Here is a 6,807-nt window from a genome sequence, read left to right as displayed (position 1 = left end):
TTATACATTTATGTCATACTTTTACAAAATCATGCATGATTGTTATTGAAACTGCTTTGTTTAGCAACGCTACCCCAATGATATAGACAGTATCACCAGATCAAAGCCGAACGAGTCAAGCAAAGCTAGCGCGGATGCGAACTAACCTCCCCCTTATAAAATTCACCATTTTTCTTTGGATGTGTTGATACCCAATTTTGTCCTACCTTTCTTTTAATTAATTTTCTGGTGCTCCCTAGTCACTAATAATCTAATCCACTAATTTTAGTTATTTATTACTATTATTACTACTATTTATTATAATTATAATAATTGAAGCTATTACTACTATTACATAAATTATTATTTTATTATTAGTACTATTAACATTATTATTTATATTACTATTAATATGACTATTATTGAGTTAATTATTTATTTTAGTATGTAATATTATGTATGTTTAAAGTACTTTTATTGGGTCCAAGTTATTAAGATATGGGAGCCCAATTAAATTAATTTGAGGAAGGGAAGACCATGATTTCGGCCCAAATCAATCCAAAAGAATATTTTCAGACTAGCCCAAGCAAACCCAAATTTGTTAGACCCCCTTAGTCCCTAAAACACAAACTCACTCTAGGGTTCCTAATCACATTTCTCCTAGCCGCCTCTCTCCCATTTCCCCTCTTGGACAATAACCCAAACCTCCATCACCATTAGCAGTGTTTGTTACTCCATTTTAGTGCAAGCTTTGTACATATTTTCAGTCGTTCCCTAGACCTCCTCTTTCTTCTATTTTCGTGAATGATGGCATATCAAAATCAAGAGGAAATCAATCCCAAATCTCACTGTTTCTAGCTATTCTTGGACGAATCAAATATCAACAACTTTAATCAAAATCTCAAACATTCAAAATTTCAAAATTGTTTGACCATGCTCAAATCTGAAAGGAAATCCCGTCAAAAAATTGAAGCCCTAGACTTTTCTTCCGATAAATACACCTAAAACCTTCAGCCGAAGGGACATTCTGAAAGGTCGAAAAAATCATATTTATACTTTTAATTTTTGTACTCTCTCTCTTTCTCTCAAGCTTCAATTAAAAATCCAAAAGAGTAGATCTGAAACCTCAAAGTCCTTTGTTCACTGCCCCCCACAAGGTCAGTAATTTTCTGATTTTGGTTTATTTTGATTCTGAAGTTTAGAACGTACTTATGTTTTGGTACCTGTTGTAAAATAGTTATTAATTCTCTTCCGTTTCTTATTTTAGATGTCATAAAATAATTATCAGCATGCCTTTGTTGATTTTTTCGCTACTGTTCGGGTTCAAATCATCATTCTCTATATATTAGTTTAGTAAGAAATCATGTGCTAGGCTCCTTCTCTTATTTTTAGTATGAAATACGTATTTACTGGGTATGTGATAGATTGAAGCTCTGTTGGAAAGTGTTTAAAGAGATGTTCATGTTGACTTGCCTAACTTTACCACTAGTTCACTTCTTTTTTATCGTCTTTAGGAAAAATTAATGTGTGTCAATTGTTATTTGTTCATGTAAGTCCAGAAATTAGCGATATTAGTATTTGAAATCATGACTTAGGTCCTTTTCATATCTTGGATATTACAAACTCAAGTATGTAATTTTAAGTTAGGCTTTGAATATTAACTCATGCCAAAAGATCGAGTTCTGTTCTGTTAAAGTGATATGCTCGAACGGGTCGACTGCTCATGCATTTAAACTACAAATTTAGTCTTCCTCATAAAGAGTTGTAATAGATATATTTGTAAAAGTAGGAAAACATTTCTGTAAGTTTCTTCTGCCACCTTATGTTCTTTTAATTTAAAGTGCAAATAGACTGTTTATAAGTATAATATGTCAATTTATGACATCAGCTAATGAGATTAAATCTTTACGACTCGAGTAGGATATTATGTAAGAATATCTTCAATTTACAAGCTGCTATGAATCAAATGGCAATTTGATCTTTCTGCTATTTATTTAGTTTCCGCAGGTTGTTAAGAATCAACTCATCTCTTCTGATTCCTATCTCCTTATTTCTTTTGTTATGTACACCTTGGGAGCAAATTGGAGCCTTCATAAGAGACTCTTTATCACCGCTAGGAGTCCTGCTCTAAGACTCGACAATGCCTTGATATTATGTGGAGTCAACATCGTTTCACATTCTCGTGCTACCTGAGACCGCCACAAGAAAATTATCCCTTTAGGATGCTGGTGAAAGAGTCGGACAATTGCTCTTTTGAATTTTCATATTTCTTGTTTCCCATTATTTGTTTTTCATGATTTTTCCCTCTAAATATATGGTCGTGTTGGGACCTTATTTGATATGTGATACTTTATAATTGGCATACTTTTTATCACATAGGAATATAGCACCAAATTATGAAAACTTTAAATCAACAATTTTATTATTTCTTCACCCTTTTAACTACTTATCACTATGGTATAACGTGACAGCTTAGGATAATAAACTGGTTTGAAATATTTGATTGGGTATAATTTGATTACCTCAATAAAATAGGCAAACCCAACTAGTTTAGAGTTCGATCCAAAAGAGACTCAACTCCTTTAAACTTTGTTTTAAGCTAATTATGGCTATCAAATTCGGCATGTTTTGTTAAACTTGGTTTAACTATGTACAAAATGGTTTTTGGTCTTTGAGGTTCATTTGCTTCCTAAAGATTTGATCCACTTCATGATAACTTATTTTATGAGTCAAGTTACTGCTATATTAATTTAATCAATTATATTGTAGTTATTCACTTAGCCTTAATTAATTAACCCCAAGTCCGAAGGTAACCTCGTCTCATGCGGATCTTGAGGGGTGCCTCACACCTTCCCCTTAAGTTAATTTGAACCCTTACCTTAGAATATCATATTTAGTAGACTTTAACGAAGTTTAACTTTACATTACTTAGTTAAAATAGGTGTCCTAATTCATCTTTAAAATAATTAGGTGGCGACTCTTTAATTAGTACTCCCTACGTTCCAATTTATGTGAACCTGTTTGACTGGACACGAAATTTAAGAAATAATGAAGACTTTTAGAATTTATGGTCCTAAACAAATTGAAAAGGGGCCCAGAATATTTGTGTGGTTATAAAAGCATCTCATTAAGGGTAGAATCCTATGTTTAGCTAAATTGTTACCAAATTTAGAAAGGGGTCATTCTTTTTGGAACGAACAAAAAAGGAAATATGTTCATATAAACTGGAACAGAGGGAGTAATAAATTTAGGAATCGTCAATATGTTATACTCTAATTTGATCTGGTTAAAATAGGGTATAACAGGATGGAGACACTAGTTGGAGTACTCACTTTACTCTGTTATACTCTAATTTATCGTCAATATGTTATACTCTAATTTATCTCAGTTGTTATTTACCTTTATTACTCACTGAGTTGGAGTGCTCACTTTACTCCCTGCACCCCCTGTGCAGATGTAGGTATTTATTCACCCGGTAGAGGGTGTTGAGCTGATCGGAGGTTGAGTCATCGGAGTTTAGCAAGGTGGCTGCCAGCGTTCGCAGCACCGCTCTTCTCCCTTCTCTTTCATCAATCCTGTTTTGTACATTCAGACCTTGTAGTCATATTTATACTCTGATAGATGCTCGTGACTTGTGACACCCCGGTTTGGGCTATGTTAGGATGGTTTATACTGTTGTTACCGTTATTTCTGCAAATTATGGTTATTATATCATGTTTTAGAACTACTTATGGTATTTAACTGTTTAAAAGAGGTGGTCTGTTTTGGTCTGGCTGGCCTTGTCTTCACGAGAGGCACCGTCACGACCGGGTTCGGGGTTAGGGTAGTGATAAGTTGGTATCAGAGCCTAGGTTACATAGGTCTCACGAGTCATGAGCAGGTTTAGTAGAGTCTCGCAGATCGGTACGAAGATGTCTGTATTTATCCTCGAGAGGCTGTAGAACCTTTAGGAAAAAACTTCGCATTCTTGAATTCTTATCGTACGTCCTTGATTCAGCTTGAAAAGTAACTCTTGAAATTCCTTCCACGCATTCGCATGCGCACATGAGCGCTCAGTATCAGCTGTACCTTGATGGCTTGTGATTCCCCGATCGAGGGGCGAGATGCGATCTCTGTGAGTTGATGTTGGGCCAGTCTGGAGGACTTGAGGCCAAATCTTTCCCTATGGCTTGAGCACCGAGGTGCTAATTGTGTTAGCAAGTGTTTTTGAACTTATATGTTCGGTATTGTCTCTATTAGTGGGAGTGATGGTTGGGTGTCTATGTGAGGAGCATGTTAGCACTGCGAGATGTATCTATATGACTTGGAAGTGAGAGGAAGGTTTGCTGGATGATAGAAGAACTATTAGGTGCTTGAATTCCATCGCGATTCGAGGTATAGCCCCGAGTTATGGACGTGTGAAGGATCCGTTCATGTTTTCCAGTGAGAGAGTGAAGTAAATTTTATGTTGTGGTACGAGTTCCGACTCAGAAAGACTAAGTGACTGCATATAGTTTATGACGGTGGAAGGTAAATATTAACTGAAGGTAGAGCAGGTGGGTTATCTCCTGCGAAGAGTTCTGGGGTGGTGTGACCCTTATGTGATTGTTAGAAGATCTCATGTGCAAGTGAAATGTAAGTGTTGAAATTTGAATTTTGGGTCACTTGAGAGAGTGGGCTTAGCTGCTGCGAGAATGAGTGCGAGATTTGCCGAAGATTTAGAGTACTAGATGATCTGTATTTTCACAAGCTTATAAAGGATTTGAGTCTTATCTCACTATGGTATTGTGGAATTAATAGAGTATAAGTGTTACGAGTCATTGAGTGTATTTTGACCTATGGCTTCGAGCCAAGTGGGGGAGTCTGCTGTGAGTAGATGATTGCATGGTTAGGTACTATGTTGGACCCAGTTTGAGGCGTACGAGTGAATCAATCATGGCTTGCGAAAATTGAGACCGGGGATAGCCCGAGTAAAGGAAAATTTTGACAAGGTTATATTATGCTTCATAGGGTATGAGAATCATGGAATGTCTAGAGTTATTGTTGGTAAAGAATGCTTGGTGCATAGAGAAGGAAGTTGCTTGGTTGTATTAGGATGAGGATTTCACTCTGGGGTGTCAGAGTGCCAATGAGGCACGGGTGGTTCTGTTCGTTGGGTCAGGTGAATTGCAATTTGAATAAGAGTGAATGACTTGCAAGAATGATTCTAATGTGTTCAAAGAGTCTGCATACATCAATTGAGTATTCTAAAGTTGCATATGCGGTTAGAAACTGTGTTTTCATTGGAAGAGGTCAAGACTTGTGGTATTTCTATGTTAATTATGGGATTCTATGTATCATTATCAGGAAAGTAAAGGTAACAGATTTAGATTCGCAGGAAGTTCTGCAGAGTAAAGTATTATGGAATGTGGTGTTTCTGGGAATATTTGAGAGAGTATTCATCGGCTTATGGGTCTTAGATAGTGTGGTTTTATGCTCGGATCTCGTGTGGGAATCCTGGGTTGAGGAATTTTGGTGCTACAGCAAGAGAGAATATCAAGTTGAAGACGAATTAGAAGGAAATTTAGATAGATGGAGTAGCTTGATAGTAGACCGAATCGGTATGGTAAGGATATGATTAATTCCTTGTGTGTGTTTGAGGTAATAAGTTCTTTCAGGTATTTTGCGGCAATGCTCTTAGGTTTTTATGGCTTTCTTAGCTTGATCGAGTTAGAAGAATTCAGTCCTGACAGGTCTGATTTGTGCAAAAGGAACTCGGAGAGTTCTTGATGGTTTTTACCGAGGTTGGAGATGTATATCTTCTATGGGCATGCGATGTATAGTGATATTTCTTCTAGACGGGACCAATGGAAAGTTTTGACTAGTGGAGTGCATAGTTGTCTGTGGCTCGGAAGGGAGATGAAGTTATAATGTTATCCTAGGACGGTATGGTATATGCGGTATGTTGTGAGGATCGAGATTTGCATGTGTAAAGTTACGGTCAGTTCTGAAAGGAAGTTCATGAAACCCTTAAACAGCGGGTAGCCTCAAGTGATTAAGGAAATGGTACTGCTAATTGGAAGTGATTTGATGAGAGTATATGTTTCAGTAGAAGGGCAATGCGATTAAGCTAATGGCACTTCGGTAGTATTGTGGCACTTTCTTGTTAGATCACCTGGTAATAATCGGGATTTCTTGGTGGCACATGGAAATTTTAGAGTATCTATCGTGGGATGATTGGGTATTAAAGGTGTGGCATGTGTTCGGACGGCGAAATTGGGATCGGATATGGTGATTCATGTTCCGTGTGGATGTGGAGATGGAAGTTCTCATATTCAGGCTATGATGTGGTTGTAGATTGCGTGTATCGGCACTGTTTAGAAACTACCAGGATTTGGAGGCCCAAATGGATCTTTCTTTGCTTGATGTATTATATTTTGGATGTGATGTTGGGGTTTAGACTGGTTGTCTCCGTGTTGGGTTAATCCGGACTATTGCGCTTTGGGCTATGCCGGAAATGCCACAGGTTGAGTGGCGAGGTACGTTGGATTATGTTCTAGTAGAGTGGTTTATATTTTAAGGACCCAGCAGATGGATAGGAAGGATTGCCTTTCTTAATTGGGACTTCGTGATGAATAGAGCAGAGGTTTCTACCATTGATTCAGTTCCGGTGTTGAGGAACTTTTCAGATATGTTTCTTGTGGCTGGGCATGTCGCCGGGCGAGGTTGCAGATTTCTGTATTGATTTGGTGTCGGGCACCGTATCATATGGCTTCAGCAGGAGTTATAGTAGTGGAAGGAGCATCTTCAGGCTTCCTTGGTAAGGATTTCATTGGCAGACCAATGTGGTTGCGTTTTCTAGCTTGAGTC

General features: G+C 37.5%; 1 long non-coding RNA gene across 1 annotated transcript; it reads left to right on the top strand.

Annotated features, from left to right (window-relative positions):
- Positions 1-579: 579 nt before the first annotated feature.
- LOC104219959 (uncharacterized) lies at positions 580-2,341 on the top strand. The gene is made up of 2 exons (XR_709407.2): positions 580-1,136; positions 1,978-2,341. It is a non-coding gene; the product is annotated as an uncharacterized lncRNA (long non-coding RNA).
- The last annotated feature ends 4,466 nt before the right edge of the window (positions 2,342-6,807 follow it).

Source organism: Nicotiana sylvestris, chromosome 1, assembly GCF_000393655.2.
Source record: "Nicotiana sylvestris chromosome 1, ASM39365v2, whole genome shotgun sequence".
Classification (NCBI taxonomy): domain Eukaryota; kingdom Viridiplantae; phylum Streptophyta; class Magnoliopsida; order Solanales; family Solanaceae; genus Nicotiana; species Nicotiana sylvestris.
The sequence above is the reverse complement of the archived record's forward strand: the minus strand, read 5'-3'. Positions and strand labels throughout refer to the sequence as shown.